This window comes from Cibotium barometz, chromosome 6 (genome assembly GCF_041138505.1).
Source record: "Cibotium barometz isolate CiBa-2024 chromosome 6, ASM4113850v1, whole genome shotgun sequence".
In the NCBI taxonomy this organism is placed as follows: Eukaryota; Viridiplantae; Streptophyta; class Polypodiopsida; order Cyatheales; family Cibotiaceae; genus Cibotium; species Cibotium barometz.
Genome location: NC_141051.1, coordinates 7,778,631 through 7,797,113, shown reverse-complemented (window position 1 = coordinate 7,797,113; position 18,483 = coordinate 7,778,631).

Genomic DNA, 18,483 nt, shown 5'->3' with positions numbered 1-18,483 from the left:
GATGAGTTAGGATGTGATAAGATGAGTTAAGATGTGATAAGATGTGTATGGGATGAGATAAGAAGTGTATGTGATGAGATAAGATGTATATGGGTTGTGATAGGGCGAGAATAGATGTGATGTAAAAGAATAGATGTGAAGGCGTATGGGGCTATATGAATGGGAATGTGGAAGTGGATGTATGTATGTGGATGTGTGGATGTGGAAATGGGAGTGTGGATGTATGAATGTGAAAACGGATGTATACATGGAGATGTGGATGTATGCATGTAGATGTAGAAGTATGGATGTGAATGAGAATGTGGATGTGGACGTATACATGAAGATCTGGATGTATGCATGTAGATGTAGATGTATGGATGTGAATGAGAATGTGGATGTGGATGTATACATGGAGATGTGGATGTATGCATGTAGATGTAGATGTATGGATGTGAAAGAGAATGTGGATGTGAATGTATACATGGAGATGTGGATGTATGCATGTAGATGTAGAAGTATGGATGTGAATGAGAATGTGGATGTGGATGTATACATGGAGATGTGGATGTATGCATGTAGAATGTATGGATGTGAATGAGAATGTGGATGTGGATGTATGCATGGAGATGTGGATGTATGCATGTAGATGTAGATGTGTGAATACGGATGTGGATGTATGTATGTGGATGTGGGATTGGAGGTATGATGTGGATGTACGAATATGGAGGTGAATGTAGAATAATAAATGTGAATGTGTATGTGAAATAATGTGTTGTTGATATGAGTGAATGGATGAGAATGAGTACACATATGAATGGAAAATGGAATAAGTAATGTGGACTGAGGAGGGATAATGTGGAAAGATGAGAGTCGATATAGAATCTGCATTTTGTGACCTGTTTGTAAATGACTATTTTATGTCAAGAATGCTGGGGAAGCATTTTGACCGTCTTATGGATTAAGGTCATGGATACCTAACTGATAAAGTTACAACTGCTGAATAAAGTTGCAACTGCTGACGGAGTCAATGGAGGACGTCTCGCGTAGCAAGGTCGACCGAGGTCTTGACCAGCCTCGGTTTGATTTAAATGGTGAGCTTCCGGTACAGTGGATGAGGGACCAAGGAAGCGGCCTATGAGTGAAGCGCTAGGTCACCTACGAAGGATCCTAGAGGGTGCTGGCCATACGGTGCTCGGGCTCGGGGTCACCGAAGATACCCACACGTGCATCGTGGAAGATATTGGAACAAGGAATAAAAGTTGTTTTCTGAAACCGGGCATGGATCTGGTTGATTGACCTTGCTGGTTCTCAATAGATGAGTCCATGACTCTTTTATATGGATCTATGGGTTGATCTTGCTGATCTTCCCCGGAGATTCCATTCTGTTATGTGAATATATTGCCGGTTACTATGAGCTAGGAACTATGGAAAAGGCCCCTGAGTGAACAGGTGGTGAGCATTCTGGTTGCCAAATGATGCCATAAGTATACTGATGAATGAATGATTGGAAATAAGGATTCAACCAGAGACTTTGAGGATTGTCATCAGTGACATAATGGTTTCATTAAAGGATTGTTTTAAAGTTAGCTGATGCTGAGAAAAAGGCAATTTCATATTGGGTGTGTATGTGGTGTGACTAGTTTTATATTTGCATGAACTTTCAACTAGGGGGCCTTGGAACTCTTTTCCTTGGTACCCGGGACAAAACCTAACCAAATTCCTAGTTGGATCACATCACTACAGTGGTTGGGCGGTTGGCTAACCCATGGGACTGGGATGGGGTTAGGCTGGACTGATGGATCCGTAAATCGAGACTCATTTTCTATTATTGCGATAGATAAAGTAAATCCCGGATAGTAATTGTTCTATGGATAGGAATCAACAGCTGTGCCTCTCTTGATAGGGAAAAAAGCGTTGATCCCAATGATCCAAGTGCAAGTTTCTTCCTTGATCTGACCGAGTATCTTTATAGGTGCAGTCGGATCAGTTTGATCAGCAATGGTCTTGACTACGTTAGAGTAATAAGTTATCCTGGTGGAATCGCCCATGCTTTCCGGGTAAAGGAAGTTTTTTCGAGTTCGGTTTTGGATAAACCGACGGATTAGTCTCTTGTTCGGATATCTGTGGACGAGGCCCCACGTGTGGGACCCTTCTTACGCAAGAAATGCTACTTTCGCTGCTAGTACCCTGAATCCATTGCGCAGTGGGAATAGGGATCTCACACTCTGGATGATAGGTGACTTCGTAGCGAACACCATATCCACCCATGTACATGTTACCCTAGTCTCATTGACTAGAGGTGCTCTATCAAGCGCTCTGAGAAAAAGTTCGCAATCTTAACGAGATACCGTTGTTGTGGATCCCTAAAGATCTCAGCTCCTTGAGCATTCGTGTAGACATATTGAAGTCTCACATTGAGTGGTAACCCCATGGTGTCGGCTTCAAATGGATAAAAGATCTTGTGGGTGTCCTATTTGGGGCTAAGGGATGACTATTTGACGACCCTAGATTGTCCATGGACAATGAGCTGGTTGTCCTAGAAAGGGTATCAAATTGGGATTTGGAAAAGGTTTCAGCAATATCTGCCAAATTTCCTACCGATTGGGTCCCACTTTCCTGCGTAGATACCGCAAGTGCATAAGGTCAAATTTTAAGGTTTTTTTTTCAAAAAAAATCCAAAAATTTTCAAGTTGGCTCAAACTTTGCCAGAACCCATTTTGAACCCCCTCGAACACATTAGGCCAAAAAAATAGCGTATTTTTAAGGATCAAAATCGCCTAAAATTTACGAGTTTCCCATACTGACTCACTATGGGAAAATGGTTCCGGGACCAAAATTTCGACGATGGGTGTTTTCTAACTATGATTCCGGGACCAAAATTTCGACGATGGGTGTTTTCTAACTCCTCTCGAAAAGTTAGATAACCTCCCAATTTTTTGCGGCAGAAAATGATTTTTTTTGGGCACCCCCTTATCCGGTGCGGTGGCGGTCTTTATGGTGCAGTGTGCGGGCCTCTCCGTGCGGTGCGCTGTTCATGCACAGTCGCCTTCTTTTATTATTATTATTTTTTCCTTTTTTGAAGTGCGTGTGTAGTGAACTCAATGTGTGTGCAGTTGTGAGATTTGTAGTGAATTTAATGCGTGTGCAGGTGTGGGATTTGTAGCGAATTCAAAATGTTCAGTCTTCATGTGTGTGTACAGATTTCAATTTCTCTAGAGGTGTAGGGTTAACATAGAACTAAAATGCAGGTTTAACAGAGAACTAAAATGCACAAAATTAAAGATGCAGAAAACTAAACTAAGCTAAGAACAGAAAATAAAACGAACATGTAGAAAATTGAAACTGTAAAAATTAACCTCAGACAGCAAAAATTATCCTCAAACAGAATGGCAGAAATGCAAAAAATAGGCCTCTCTCTTTCGCACACAAATTGAAATTGGCAGGTTTAGCGCCTACCTCCAATCCTTCTTGTGTGTTGAATCCTTGTCTTGACCTCAAGGGAGAAGCATAGCTAGCCAATCGCACTCAAATTGCAAGACAAATAAAGAGAATTTAACAACAGATTAGTCTTAAATAAGTACCAAAATTAGTCCCAAAGCCTGCTCTCCTATCCAATAGTTTTGCAGTCGATTGGAGCTTAACAACGAGTGGTAGTGTGTGTATGGTGCTCAACTAATGTAGGCACTCGCTCCTCGGTAGCGACGCCATTGTAGAGCGATTCTCTCTACCATGTAATATAGTGCTCATAGAGTACTACTGATCAACAAATGTGTTAAGAAACACAATGTCAATCCGAGGACTCGACCCGATTAGTGCATGAAGGCTTATCCCATGAGGGAGAGCTCACATACACGAACCACCACTTGATGATTCAACCATTCAACACCTCAATCAATCTCTCAATCCCTTAAATCCACTACACTAATCAAGAGAACAAGCAATGCATGGCAATCTCTTAATCTCATTCAAACATTGATTAAATCTTAGCTTTCCCTAATGCCAACAAACCCATAAGCGTGCATCTACTAACCCACAAGCTTAAGCAAGCATAGAATGTAACATTCACAAACCCACAAGCTCATAGAGAGAGTCTATCCATGAATAACTCATTGCCAATGAAGTGGGCAAGAGCTTGCATCAATGGAGACTACACACACACACACACTACAAGCATGCATACACAAGAGAAAGAAAGAAGCATTCAACTAATCATAGATTAATCTACTTCAATGATGCTAAAACAGATTAAGAGAAAGAAGTGGAGCTATACTCATTGGAGCTTGATGCTCATTAGAGTACAATAGAGAGAGACTTAGAGAGTTGCCATAGCTTGAGAGCTCAAGAGCTTCACTCAATAGCTTATGAGAATGGCCAAAAACGTACTCTTTCTTTAGCTAACATCTCTTTTATAGAGATGTCACTAACCCTAACCCTAGGCCTCTTTCACACATGGGCAGACAACCCCATAAGTGAGCCTTGCTTAATACACTTAGAACTCTCATTTAGAACCCACATTGGCCTAAAACGATTTACATTGCACTTCGGCACAAAAATATGGAAAAATTATGTGCGTCTTTATTTTTCCATGGCTACAATCCCACTCTCTCGCATTAATTGCTTTTGGCCTCCTTCCATAATCCGTGTTCCCGTGAGTGTTCTCGTGGAACATTCCCCCCTTCCTAAATCGTGCACGTCCTCGGGCGTGGTAGAAACAAAAGCTGCAAAAACAATGGAAGACAAGTAAAACCTTTTATTGAAAAAAAAAACCAGAAATGACAATCTCACACTTGAGCAGGCAAGTGAAAGGCCGATTAGAGTTTTAAAGAGTGCTAAAAGAAGCGAGTAAAGACTAGTCAAAGTGAGACTAAGTGGTAGATAGTACTATGCAAAGGCAAGTGTGTTTGTACACCCCAGGTTATGACTGCAGTCTCAATGTCCTACAAGTGTTTAAGTTATTCCTAAGTGGCAACCCTACTCCTAAATATAAGCCATGGTGATTGGACCTTTCTTTCTTTCTTTTTTTCTCTCTTTTTTGTTTTTGTTTTTGTTTTTATTTTATTTTTTATTTTTTTGTAAAGAGCAGAAGATTAAAGAGAATTATTATTTTTAGCTTGATGAAGAGGAAGGTTCCATCCCAATGAGACCCAAGCAATGGCCAAGAGACCTCCGCCAAGAGAATCTAAAGGCCGCTAAGTATCTCAAGGGCGACAGACCCTTTTCTTTCTTTTTGACATAAGGAGTGCCACATGAAGATGAGGGCATTAGTCTCGAGGGCCCATAATGTACCCAAGAGTCCTACCAGCATCTATCAAGGTGATAGAGTCCTTGTAGGTCTTCTTCTTAATCTTTTAGATGTCAGTGTACACCCCATGGAAACCAAGGCATTGGCCCCAAGGTGCTAAAACAACCCAAGGTCCTACTAAGCATTCCACATGGCCGTAGACACGTCATATCTCAAGTCACTTCTATATATTTTTTAGGGCATGTGTTTCGTAAATTTTTGTTTATCGTAGCACCTAGCCCATACCTAAGAGGTAGCTACCACTAGGGATAACTAATATACTTCTAGAGCTTAAGAACTTGGCATACTCTGTTGGTATATGTCTTACACCGTCTTCAAATAGAAATACCTTCTATTAAGTCCTCTAAGAATCTAGAAATTATTGAGATATCAAGCTCGTCTAGTGAGGCGGTGGCCACTGATGACCTGCCTGGGGGATAGACCCCACACTTACACCACTGGCATGGTTGGTGAGATCATGGGAGATATGCGGCCAGTGGGATGACAGGCTGTGTGACAGCCATTCTAGAGACTAGCATAGTTATAGCGCCAGCTCATTTAGTCAGGTTCACACTATAGAGAACCCGTGTATGTATTGGTTGAGTACCTTTCATATTATGTGTACTCTTATCTTGTATATGGTGTGTTGAGTGTTGAGTAGAGAAGAAGAAGATTTTCAGCCTCTCACCTTGTGTGTTCTCTATTAGGGTTTTGTGAGTGTGTATGTGTGCTTGCAAGAGCTCAAGCTCTCTTCCCCCCTGCATCTTTTCATGGTATCAGCGCCTGGTTCGTGCTAAGGGCTGAGCTACAAGCAAGAGAACCACAGGAAGCGGTACGAGGGTAAGAGCTTCAACTACTCTTCCCTATTGTGTTGGTGACTACACCCTTGTCGGGAGCTCTACGGGAGGCACCGGCAAACGGTCTCTGATTGAGGAGCTTTCTTCGCGGGAGTAAAGCTATAGGGCAACTATGCAGTCCTATTGGACTACAATTTTTGGGCCGAAAACGCGTTCCGGGCGCGTCTGGACCTCCGTTTTTCAGAAAGCATGCGATTTCGAGCACTGCGGGTAAGTCATCGATTCTCTGTAGAACTCTGTTTTAAGAACTGCAGGAAGACAGATTGACTATGCAGACACTGTGGGTGCTGCAAAGAGGTCTACAGTTGCCATTGGGTGTATGTATGCACATTGAAATCACTGGTTGTGACATTTGAGAGTACTACAGTACCGCTGTGCAGAAAATATAGCATTTGTGCAGAAAAACCAGAGTGCAGTTTCTGGTAAAATTGTGTGTTTGGCAAAATGTCAAATGATGGGATAGCTTAGATTGTGGCTGAGAAGCTTGATAAGAATAACTTCCATGCTTGGAGGTTTAGGTTGACGAATTTCCTGATGGGAAAAGGCTATTGGGACTACATAGAAGGTGAGCATGAAGAGGCACCGGAGATACCGGATATAAATCCGACTGCTGTAGATGTGAAAGAGTTTAAAGACTGGAACCAAGGAGCCAGGAAGGTTATGTATTGGCTATCCATTAGTATACAGGACACCATGATTGGGCACATTCAGGATGCCAAGTCCCCCAAGGAGGCGTGGGACACCTTGGTAAAGCTTTATGAAACAAATACCAAGGCACGTAAGATACAGTTGAAGAATGAACTTCATACTGTGGAGAAAAAGAGCATGTCTGTGAATGACTATGCGTTGAAGATAAAGGGTATTGTGGAATCCCTTGCATCTATTGGTGTGTCAGTAGATGATGATGATAAGGTGGAGGTCTGTCTACGTGGTCTTGGGCCACAATACAAGGCATTCAAGACGTCTATTCAGACTCGGGAAAACATTCCCAACTTTACAGATTTGGTATCTATGCTGATTATCGAAGAGAAGAGCTTGGGTGAAGACCAACAGTCTTCACAAAGCAAAAACAGTTCAGAGCAACATGCCTTTTACACGAGTTCAGGAAGAGGACGAGGTAGAGGAGGCCGTGGACGCGGTCAGGGAGGTGGCCGAACAGGTAATCAGAATTATGGCCAGCAGCAGCAACAACAACAACAGTCCCAGAATCAACAACAACAACAACAACACAGGTGGAAGAGGCAAATTCAGAGGCAGGGGGAGTCAAAGAGGCCGTGGAAATTGACAAAGGCAATATAATGATGCACGTGAATGCTATTATTGTGGTAAGCCTGGACATGTGCAGGCAGAATGTTATAAGAAGCAGGCTGACATGCAAAATGGGAAAGTGCAGCAAAACAACTATGCATCCTCAAGCAAAAATAATGAGGATAATGAAAGGTTGTTTGTTATGCAGCATGTCATGAATGCCATGTCTGAAAATGCTGAAGCAGCACAAAAAGATAATGTATGGTATGTGGATTCAGGCGCTTTGAACCACATGACGAGTCATGGGGAGTGGTTCAAGGAGATGAAAAACCCGGAAAGACCAGGTTTTGTGAAAACAGGGGATGACACTACTCATCCAATTGCCCATGTTGGAGATGTGCCATTGTCTATGCAGGATGGCAAAGTGAAGTACCTTGCAGATGTACTTCATGTACCAAACATAACAAAGAATCTGGTTTCAGTTGGCCAGATGATTGAGCCGGGGTTGCAGGTTCGGTTTAACCCTGATGGTTGTTATGTCGAAGACTTCAAAGACAAGTGCAGGTTGGTTGCAAAAGGCAACAGAGTGGGCAGAATGTTTACGTTGAATGTAGACATGCCTGAAATGAGTGTTGCGATGTTTGCAAATGGTTCAGGAATTGTTGCAGACACAGACATTTGGCATAAAAGGATTGGACATGTAAATGTGCAGAGATTGAAGTCTATGCAAACAAAAGGAATTGTGACAGGGCTGCCAAAATTTAAAGTGGAAGGTATGTAGAAAATATGTGAAGCATGCCAATTTGGGAAGCAAACAAAGCATGTGTTTCCACGTAATAGATATGTGAGTAGAAATGCACTAGATGTTGTGTATTCAGATGTATGGGGTCCTACGAAGACCATATCTATGAGAGGCTGCAGGTACTATGTGACTTTCATTGATGACCACACAAGGAAAGTGTGGGTATATTTCATGAAGGAGAAGAGTGAGGTGTTCACTCACTTTCAGAATTTCAGAGTTTTGGTTGAAAAGCAAACAGGGAAATATGTAAAGTGCCTAAGGTCAGATGGAGGGGGAGAATACTTCTCCAATGAGTTCTCTGAATTTTTGAAGAAGAATGGTATTCGGAGAAAGTTTACATGCAGATACACTCCACAGCAAAATGGAGTTGCTGAGCGGAAAAATAGGCACATTGCTGAGATTGCGCGAGCATTGATGGAAGAGAAGAATATGCCGCATTGCTATTGGGCTGAGGCTGTTTCTACAGCAGTATACATCATGAACAGGACTCCAACTGCAGCCATACATGATGTAACTCTAGAAGAGAGATTTACTGGGAGAAAACCAGATTTGTCTCATCTGAAAGTCTTTGGATGCATTGCATATGTGCATGTGCCAGATGAGCTAAGAACTAAGCTGGATCCAAAAGCTGAAAAATGTGTGTTTATTGGATACTCCCTTGAGCAAAAGGAGTACAGGTGTTATAACCCTGCTACACGTGAGTTGAGGGTAAGCAGGGATGTTGTCTTTGATGAGATGAGCAGCTGGTATGTTGCTGAAAAAGAAGCTGTTGGGACTGATGTGAGTGGAAGTGTGGTTGCACAGAATGCAGGTTAGCAATCACAGTCTTTGAGTGGACCAGGAGAGTCCTCATCTAGTGGGTCTGTTGATAGACCATGGAGTGGCAGGCTGCGTCATAATACCAGCCTTGCAAATGTGATTACTACATCATGTAAAGGAAAAGAGAAAGTGGTTGAGCCCCTTGGTATGCCCGACATTTCTGCAGGGCATTCTCATGTTGATGGAGAGTCTAGTGGCTCAGATATGAGCCTTGATGAGGAGCTTGGGATCCCAGCTATGAGAACACCTAGTGTAAAGAAAGCTATGGAAGCCATGAATGAGAAGCTACGAAGATCTGGGAGAGTGAAAAATCCTGTGCAGAGATTTACCTATGATGGTTATGTGGCACATCACTATGCATATATGGCAAAGGTTGTGCAGGTTGTTGAGCCCACATGCATTGATGAGGCTGTTGGAAATGTGTATTGGGAGAAAGCCATGGATGAGGAGATGGATGCACTATATGGAAATGAAACTTGGGATTTAGTGCAATTGCCTGAAGGCAAGAAAGCCATTGGATGCAAGTGGGTGTACAAAGTTAAACATAACAGTGATGGAAGCATAAACAGGTACAAGGCTAGATTGGTAGCCAAAGGATATGTGCAAACATATGGGATTGATTATGAGGAAACTTTCAGCCCAGTTGCCAAGATGGCAACGGTGAGAGTTGTGATAGCAGTGGCTGCGTCAAAGCAATAGTCTTTACATCAGCAGATGGATGTAAAGAATGCATTCTTGCATGGGGATTTGCAAGAAGAGGTGTATATGTTGCAGCCACCTAGTTATGAGGATGTGGGTCACCCCGAGCATGTTTGCAGGTTGAAGAAAGCCTTGTATGGCTTAAAGCAAGCACCAAGAGCATGGTCTGACAAGATTTCTGAATATCTTGTCACTATTGGCTTTCATGTAGCCAATGCAGATTTCTCATTGTATGTGAGACATGGTGATAGAGGAGTTGTGCTTGTTGTCATCTATGTAGATGACTTGATCATTACGGGGGACCATGATGCAGAGATCTTTGATGTAAAGATCTTGCTAAGACACAAGTTTGAGATGAAGGATCTGGGAGAGCTCAGATATTTCTTGGGCATTGAGGTGATTAGGTCACCACATGGTATTGGATTACTGTAGAGACAGTATGGCTTGGACATGTTGTCCAAGTATGGTATGACAGGCTGTAAGCCTATTTCTGTGCCATTGGATCAGAATGGCAAGTTGAGTGCAGATTCAGGAGAGATCTTAGAGGATCCTACTATGTATAGGCGCATAGTAGGAAGTTTGATCTACATGACGATCCTACTATGTATAGGTGCATAGTAGGAAGTTTGATCTACATGACGATCACCAGACCAGATTTGAGCTATGCTATTGGGTTGGTGAGTCAGTTTATGCAGGTTCCACGGAAATCGCATTTGGATGCAGTGAGACGCATACTGAGGTATGTGAAGTCTACTTTGCATTGTGGACTCTTCTTCCACGGAAACCGCATTTGGATGCAGTGAGACGCATACTGAGGTATGTGAAGTCTACTTTGCATTGTGGACTCTTCTATGAGACTGGGACAGAGATATGTGTACATGGGTACACAGATGCTGATTGGGCTGGTAGTATCTCCGATAGAAGATCTACCAGTGGATTCATGTTTTCTTTGGGGAGTGCTGCTGTGACTTGGAGCAGCAAGAAGCAGCCTACGGTTGCTCTATCGAGTACAGAGGCCGAGTACAGAGGAGCTGCTATGGCAGCATGTGAGGTAGCCTGGTTGAGAAAGCTACTTGCAGATTTGGGTCTATCAGTGGATAGACAAGTTGTCATTTTCTGTGACAACATTAGCAGTATACAGTTGGCCAAGAACCCAGTCTTTCATGCTCGTATAAAGCACATAGAGGTCCACTACCACTGTCAGAGAGAAGGTCTTGGCAGGAGACCTTGACCTTGTTTATGTCAGCACAAAGGATCAGGTAGCTGAAATCTTCACCAAAGCATTGGGTACAGAGAAGCTCCGCAGATTCAGGGCTTCACTTTTGGTGTACATGAGATGGAGTTGAGCTCGAGGGGGAGTATTGAGATATCGAGCTCGTCTAATGAGGCGGTGGCCAGTGATGACCCGCCTGGGGGATAGGCCCCACACTTACACCACTGGCATGGTTGGTGAGATCATGGGAGATATGCAGCCACAGTGGGATGACAGGCTGTGTGACAGCCATTCTAGAGACTGGCATAGTTATAGCGCCAGTTCATTTAGTCGGGTTCACACTATAGAGAACCCGTGTATGTATTGGTTGAGTACCTTTCATATTATGTGTACTCTTATCTTGTATATGGTGTGTTGAGTGTTGAGTAGAGAAGAAGAAGATTTTCAGCCTCTCACCTTGTGTGTTCTCTATTAGGGTTTTGTGAGTGTGTGTGTGTGTGCTTGCAAGAGCTCAAGCTCTCTTCCCCCCTGCATCTTTTTAGAAATCACTCGCCAATAGTAACAACTAATTTAAAACTTAAACCATCCAACTGTGTGTGAGCATGCAAACAATATATGCAAAAGTGAAAAGCACATAAAGAACAAAAGATTATGATTTGAATACACCTTTTGTAGTGCTCGTTGATGTGGCGCGTTTGTCTTGATGCATTGCTGATGTGTAGATTGCTTCTCTTTGCTCTTTATAGGCATTGCATGTCTCCCCCCTTCCTATTTTGTGTGCACAATAGGTGGACTATTGGAGCGTGTTTGTATGCTCTTGTTTTGCTGAGATCTCTGCAAAATGTCTTATTAACAAACAAGAAAAGAAAAGAATAAAATTTGTTATTGGTGCCAATCACCGAATATAGCCGAGGGAAAAAACCCAGTGGGAGGAAAGTGCCGTGGCTTGTTGATCTTATTGTGTAGTGGGGATGTGCTTATCCTTGCACTGGCGGTGGATCCATGTCCACTTCTACTGGAAAGATTGTATCAATCACTTCAGGATGCAAGGACAACCCTCTACAAAAGCCGACCTCTGGAGAAGGTGGTAGAAGAAAGAGTGCTTCCTCACTAAAATATGGAATTGGTTCTATGGGAAGGTTAAGCAGACAATGCCGATTTTGGAATTGCTCAATATAGGTGCTCATAGTGATCCAAAATTGACATGTTGAGGCTGGGGGAAGAAGGGCTTGCAAGATAGGTGGTTGCAAGTCATTTATGCATGTATCCCTCCATTGTTGTGCTTGAACCTCCTCAGGTAATCTACGTTGATTTGGTCCTCGATCTGGTACTCTCATATCAAGAAGGTTATGGCATTGGGGTGTAATTCCCATAATTTGTTTCATTAAGCCCGTGCCATATCGTCGAAAGTAAGAGCGGCATAGCCAACAAATGTGTGAAGATTTCCCTAATACGAGTCGTGCACACTCTGACAATGTGGAAATGGATGATGCTGTTGATAGAATATAGTGACAAAGTGATGCCCACAGTAAATTTCTCCTAAGGGAGCATAAAAGTACCTAGAATGAGTTTGAAAAGGAGGAGCACTATAACCCCCGCGATGTTCAGGTTGAGTACTATCAGGGTCAATGCATGGTGGACATGTATCTCGCCAAGTATCCATCAAGAGGTATCTGGGCGTAGAACAATGAAATTTAGAAACTTCAAACTTTATACACTCATATCCAGCATTACAATCCCTATCAAAAACAAGTAGATAAGATCATCTCAAAAAGAACACAATCTTGTAATGGCAGAAGGAACCACATTAGTAAAAGTGAGACTATTCAAACACTGATCTACCAAAGAGCTTCAATTTGTAGTGTTAATGCCTTACCTTTGGTTTTGGGTATGTCCTTCTTAAGAGGTGGGAAGGATAACAATTGTCGAGGAGTTTGAGCAAGATAAGAGGATTTAGGCAGTGAAGTGCTAGAATCTATGCTCAAAGGAGACTCATGTAAAGTTGGATTTGTCTTAGGTACACAAGTTGATGGTGGAAGTGTGTAACAAGGAGAAGTTGGGACAACTGGTGATTCAATACATGTTTTGGGAAGGTCAACACAAGGAGATTTGTAGGTGCTATCACAACCACCTATCCTGTCTTGAAGAGGTTGTGTTGATTTCCTTTGCACCCACTGATATGAAAAACCAAGAGTGGCTTTTGGAATCTTATTCATACACTCTTCTGGCTCTGGCAACCCATGGCATTTGGGAAGCCAAAGTGCTGTTGCACCCTCATAATAGCCTTGTGCTTTAAGAACATGCTTTGGGACCCAATGAGTAACAATCTGAGGCTTAGGCTTGGAAAAGATATTCTTTTTAGGAGGTTTAGCAACTAGGCTAGATGGTACAAGTTTGTACGCATATTTGGGTAGCCAAATTGACGATTCCTTCTTGCCTGGCCTTCTTTGAGAAGTGACTAGAGTAGTTGGAACATGCCAGCCATGGCCCTCACTTGAGGACTCATCGATTATCCACATCATTTGTCTTGGAGCTTGAAGAGAAGATGTTGAAAGTGGGTTGTGTAAGGTAGAACTACCACCCTTTTGACATGATAAAACTCGTGGAGCAGCAGATCCCAAGATGCAATCAGAATCAATTTGCAATTTGTATTGTCTATTCTTCCAATCTAATGAACAATTGGTAGCACTTAACCATGATCGACCAAGAACAACCTCTACCACTGCCTTGGACTTACTAGCCACATAAAAGGGAACTGACATCTGGTGATCCTGAATGGATATCATAATGACACATTTTTCCTCTATAGGGTTATCTTCACCTGAGAAGCTTCGTAAGTCAATAGGAATGTGCACAAGTTTTGGTTGTCCCAAGGCTACCCATGTGTCAAATGAGAGAACATTATAATCTGCACCAGAGTCAATTAAGGCAGAGACAAAGTAGGTAGTCTCATGAAGATGAAGACACACGTGAATATTGAAAGGATCGACATATTGTTCATCAATAGCCAACTGTAAGGTCAACACAGAAGCCTTGCGATGCTCCTTGGCTTTTGCAACTCTAGCTTTAGCTTCTTCTTGAGCTTGACATTTAAGTAGGTCATGTGCTTCTTTGCGTGTGTGGGCAGCATGCATTTGTTGAAGCATGGCTTCAGTTAATGGTTCATTGTATTTCTTGAGACGACTTCCATTAATGAAGTTAGGCATTTGGTCACCTTCTAGTGTCTCTAAACGCACTGCACCACTTGGAGTAAGTTCATTAATCACAAACGGTCCTAGGCCACATTTCTTGAGCTTTCTCTTATGCTTCTTAAGTGTGTACAAGAGCACAAGGTCCCCTTTTTTGAGTAAGCCAGTTGTTACATTTCGTTCATACCATTGCTTTTGTCTCCTCTTCTTGGCATACATCCCCATTACCGCCAATAAGCGGGTCTCATCAAGCTTTTCCAATTCATCAATGTGTTGAGAAAGCTCATGACCAATCCAGTCCAATTGTTTAGCAACTCGTAGAGTAGGTACAAGAAATTCAATGGTGGGAAGAATTGCATCTAGCCCAAAAGTAAGCTCAAATGGGGTTGTGCCCACAGATGTTTTATAGGCTGTTCTATATGCCCAAAGAACTGAGTGCAACTTTTGCTCCCAATCAGCCCTATGTCCCTCAACGATCTTTGTGAGTGCTGTGCAGAGAATCTTGTTAGTACTCTTAGCTTGACCATTGGTCTGGGGATGATAGGGTGCAGAACGCTTGTGAATTACCATAAATTCTTGAAGTAAAAACTCTATGACCTCATTCACAAAGTGCACACCTTGATCACTAACGATTTCAATAGGTAAGGGCGTGTAAACACGTACTCATACAAGAACTTGGCTATGGTTCTCGCATCATTTTTGACTGTAGCCTTTGCTTCTACCCATTTGGTCAAATAGTCAGTTTTACGACTATAATATATTTGGCATGCGTGTGACGAGCTGGAGGTTTAATGGGACCGACAAAATCAATACCCCATTTGGCGAACGCACGTGTGCTTAACATAGGCCGCAATGGCATATTGTCCTTTGTGATGGGAGGTTTGGTCCTTTGACAATTGTCACAATGTTTCACATATTCTTTGGCATCCATTTGTAAGGTTGGCCACCAAAGCCTAGACCACCTAATCAACTTAGCTGTGGTATTGCTGCCCGAAAAGAGTCCACCCCCAACACTTGCATATGCATGAGTCAAGATTTTGAAGTAGTCAGCTTCACATACACACATGCGCAAGTTGCCATCCTTGCCCCTCTTGTAGAGTTGGCCCTCTATCAGCATATAGTTGGCCGCTTCAACTTCAATAGCATGCTTTCGATATTTAGGAATTGTTTGATCAGTATGACCATGCTGAAGATAGTCCACAATATACTTGCTCCAACTTGGTGTAGTTGAAATTTGGAATAATGTGACATTATGAATTGGTAGTTGAATTTGACATGAAGCACAGTTACGAACAAATTTTTCAGCATCCGCATGCATGGTAGGCCACCATTGCCCATCCTGAGTTATATGTCGCACACAAGTAGTAGCTAATGCATGGATTCCACCAATACCCTCATGTGCCCATTCCAAGATCTCCTCATATTGGTCACGGTTAGGTATAAGCCGCAACACTCCATCATTACCCTGAGGATATAATCTCCCTGAGATTAACTTGAATGGTCGCCATAGGTCCACATTAGGACCCGCTAGTTGTATCTGCCCACTTGTCAAAATTTCTAAGATCGGTTCAGACCATTTAGGAGCTGTCTCTACAAGGAAAAGTGTTGAATCTAACATATCATCATCCACACCCACAGGAGCTTTGCCAGAGGTGATTCGAGACAAATGATCTGCCCAAAGATGAGTTGTTCCTTTTCGGACTGCCACTTCAAAATCAAACTCAAGAAGGATGACAAACCACCTCACAATCCTTCTAGTTGCACAAGGCTTATTCACCAAATATAGCAGTGCTTGATGGTCCACAAAAAATATAAATTTGTTTGCCAAAAGGTAATGGCGAAACTTTTTTACTGCATATATCATGGACAAACCTTCTCTTTCTGTTGTGGTATAATTCTTCTGAGCATTGTCCAACTATCGACTAGCATATGAGATTGGGAAATCCTTATTATGTTCTCTCGATTAAACCAAAATATATCCAATTGCAAAGTTTGAAGCATCAATATGGATATGAAAGATGCCCATAAGATGGGTGCAGACACTAATGCTTGCTTCAACTTTTCAAAGGATTCCTCACACTCGTCAGTCCAATTAAACTTTACAAGAAGAGCATATAATGGTCTGGCTAGGACAGCGTACATGTAGATGAATCAACGATAATAGCCACAATGTCCCATGAATATTTGTACCCCTTTAGGGTTGATAGGCCGAGGTAATGAGACAATGACATCAATTTTATCCATATCTGTTAAAATACTATTGCGAGAAACAATATGGCCCAAAATCTTCCCTTGTCTTACCATGAATTTGCACTTGTCAGGATTCAAGCATATACAATAAACTTGACACTTTTGAAACACAAGTCTGAGGTGTTCCATATGATCATCACGCTCTTGTGAGTGAACACATAAATCATCCATGAAGATCTCAAGAAATAGCCTAAGGTACTCCTTGAATACATGACTCATTAACCGCCGCTAAAAGGTTGCAGGTGCATTTGTTAGACCAAATGGCATAGCACGATAGGCAAAGATGCCATCTTCAATTGCCAAGGCTGTCTTGTGTTGATCCTTTGGATCAATTGACACTTGATTGTAACCGGAGAATCCATCCAAGAAACTATATGCCTTTTTCCCTGCAACACATTCCAAAACATGATCCGTGATTGGAAGTGGGTAATGATCACGTACAATAGCTGCATTTACCTTCTTGAGGTTTACACATACTCGAAGTTTTCCATTTTTCTTGGGCACCACTACAATAGGGGAGACCCATTCAATGTTTTCAATCTCATAGATAAATTTTGCCTCTAAGAGCTTGTCTATTTCTTCTTTTATCTTTCGTGCAAAATTCTCATTGTAAGTATAAGGACGTTGCTTGGAAGGCTTTGCATCCTCTCGCAATGGAATTGTATGCTGATATATGCTTGGATCAACTCCTTTGAGGTCTTTATAACTCCAAGAAAAAACATCGCGATACTCCTTTATTGTTTGAATTAATAACTTCTCCTCATCTAAGGACAAGTCTGTGGCCATCCACACATAGCGAGGCTCTTCTCCTGGCTTAGTGACATCAAATTTTTTTGCATCTTTTGGACCGTCATATGAAACCCCTGGCATGCTTGGCTTTTGTCGCATGGGCTGTTGAAGAACAATCTTTCGATCTTGAAGAGTGTACTGTGTAAAGTTGGGGGGAACATTGAGACCTTGTTCTTGTCCACTTGAGTCATCACTAATTGAAGACCATGCGGTTTTGAGCTCTCTTTTGCAATCTTGCATCAGATTTTTTTGTTCAACCGTTATTTTTGCACTTCCGACACTCTCTTTTGAATTGGTTTGAGACTTGAGTTTATGTTTTGGTCTCTTTGTTTTTTTGTGATTTTTGACAATTTTTAGCTTTTCTCCTGGTTGGAATCCATTTGATCATTTTACTTGGTCTTTAATACTATCTTGTGCTTGGACATAGTATAGATATCCATTCTTTCCTGAGACGTGAGGTGGTGGTCGAGAGTGTTCATTCTTAAACTCCTCGTTTTCTTTTTGTATTCTCTCACGTCGTTCCCTGTCATCTTGTTTACGGATTCTCTTATGGCTCTTACAACATTTACGTTTGGGTCGGCTTCGAAGGATCTCTATTTGAACGTCCCTTCCTCTCAAGAGTAGGCATGCCTTTCCTAACTCTTCCTCGGGGATTATCATATCATCATCAAAATCAGAGTCCCATCCGTCTTCCTTATCAACATCATTAGCCGATTCGAGTGTTAAATCCTCCACTAAGACTTCCTCTACATGCAGTGCTGTGGATGCAACCCCATAGTACAAATCATCTAGAAGGTCACATGGTTGTACCATTCGTATAGGAATAATGTCATATCCATCTGAGTCGCAAAATTGAATTGGCTTAGGTAAAGCACATGTCGATAATGTTGCAAGAACATGACTCCATTCTAGGGGATCAATTAAGTGCTCAGGGAAGGGTTGTGGAATGTATGCCTCATCTGATACACTTCGATTACCCTTAAGTCTTTTAGTGTTGAAATCCTTACATGAGGCTCCACACATCCACAAATCTTCTCGCCCATCTGACAATGTAACTCTTGAGCCCTCAGATGAAGCAGAATCAAACTCATCTATTGGAGACCGTGTTACATCATGATATGAGTATTCTTTAGGTTGACCCTTGTGATGACAGAATCATGTCGGAGGTACAAATAATTGTATCCCCAATCCTGAATCATTTGAAATTGTCGCATGAATGGTCTACCCAATATCGCTTCATAGTTTGGATGCTTTCCAAAATCCACTACTGTAAATGTGTGCTCATATTCAATCCCACATGTGGTGACCAATATGTTCTCTAGCAGCCCAATGGGATGTTCTAAGCTTCCATCTAC